This window comes from Dendropsophus ebraccatus, chromosome 2 (assembly GCF_027789765.1).
Source record: "Dendropsophus ebraccatus isolate aDenEbr1 chromosome 2, aDenEbr1.pat, whole genome shotgun sequence".
NCBI classification, from domain to species: Eukaryota; Metazoa; Chordata; class Amphibia; order Anura; family Hylidae; genus Dendropsophus; species Dendropsophus ebraccatus.
In genome coordinates, this window is record NC_091455.1 from 9,270,818 (window position 1) to 9,272,133 (window position 1,316).

General features: G+C 52.7%; 1 pseudogene; it reads left to right on the forward strand.

The window, feature by feature from the left end:
- The first annotated feature begins 303 nt into the window (after positions 1-303).
- On the forward strand, positions 304-456 carry LOC138785012 (U2 spliceosomal RNA; annotated as a pseudogene).
- The last annotated feature ends 860 nt before the right edge of the window (positions 457-1,316 follow it).

Here is a 1,316-nt window from a genome sequence, read left to right on the forward strand (position 1 = left end):
GAAAACAGCTTTTCCTGTAAAATATGCATCCTGATCATTCAAAGGGGGTGGTGTTCTCAAAGAAGATGATCAGAAGACCAACCCCCAGGAGACCACTCCCTAGAAGACCAACCCCCAGGAGATCACTCCCTAGAAGACCAACCCCCAGGAGACCCTAGGAGACCATACCATAGAAGACCACCTCCCACCAGGAGACCACCTCCTACAAGACCATCCCTAACAGACCATGCCCTAAAAGACCAACCTCCAGGAGACCACCCCCTAGAAGATAAGCCCCCAGAAGACCATACCATAGAAGACTACCTCGCTTCTCGGCCTTTTGGCTAAGATCAAGTGTCAAATCTGTTCTTATCAATTTAAAGAGGAAATACCACTAGGTACATCCTCTTGAATTTAACACACCGGTAGAATGGCGCCATCACGGGGAAGCCGGTTCCCGTGTACGGCGCCGTTCTATCCAGCGGTATCGGCTGGTGCTCAAGCACTAGAGGTCGGCTGGCCCGCCCCCAGTGGGAGTGAATTCCCTCCCCTCTTTGACGCGGCTCAGTTAGAATCAATCAAGAGGGGAGGGAATTCCCTCCCACTGGGGGCGGGCTGGCCAACCTCCAGTTCTTCAGCACGGCTCGGTACGGCTGGATAGAACGGCACCGTACACGGGAACCGGGCCGAGGTTCAAAAAACGGACCGCAGCACCGGCTTCCCCATGACGGCGCCGTTCTATTGGTGTGTAATATTCAAGAGAATGTACCTGGTGGTACATCCTCTTTAATATCTGAGACGTCCCCTATCTGGGGACCATATATTAAATAAAAAGAGCTTGGTCTGTCCATTCCAGGCATTGACCTGGGATTGCAGTGCTTCCAGGTTTAGTGCACAACCTACTAGGACACCACCCCCTAGAAGATCATCCCTTAGCAGACCACCCCCTAGAAGACCAACCTCCCCCGTGAAATAGAACGAGAAGCAAATTAGCACTGACAGGCCCTTAAGACCCCAACCCAAGAGAACAACTCCTAGAAGAGCAGCCCTCAGGAGACCACCTCCTAGCAGACCACGCTCTAAGAGAACACCTTCTTGTAGAGCAACCTCCAGGAGACCATCCCCTAGCAGACCCCCTCTCCAAGAGAACACCTGCAAAAAGAGCTACCCATTGTCAACCCTTTTGCAGAGCACCTCCCCCCCTCCCAGGAGACCATCACCTAGCAGAGCATCACCCCTAGGAGAACCTTCTAGCAGATCACAACCTAGGACACCACAATCTAGCATTCCCTGAAAGAGAACACCCACTAGCAGACCACAGCCCAGGAGAACATGTA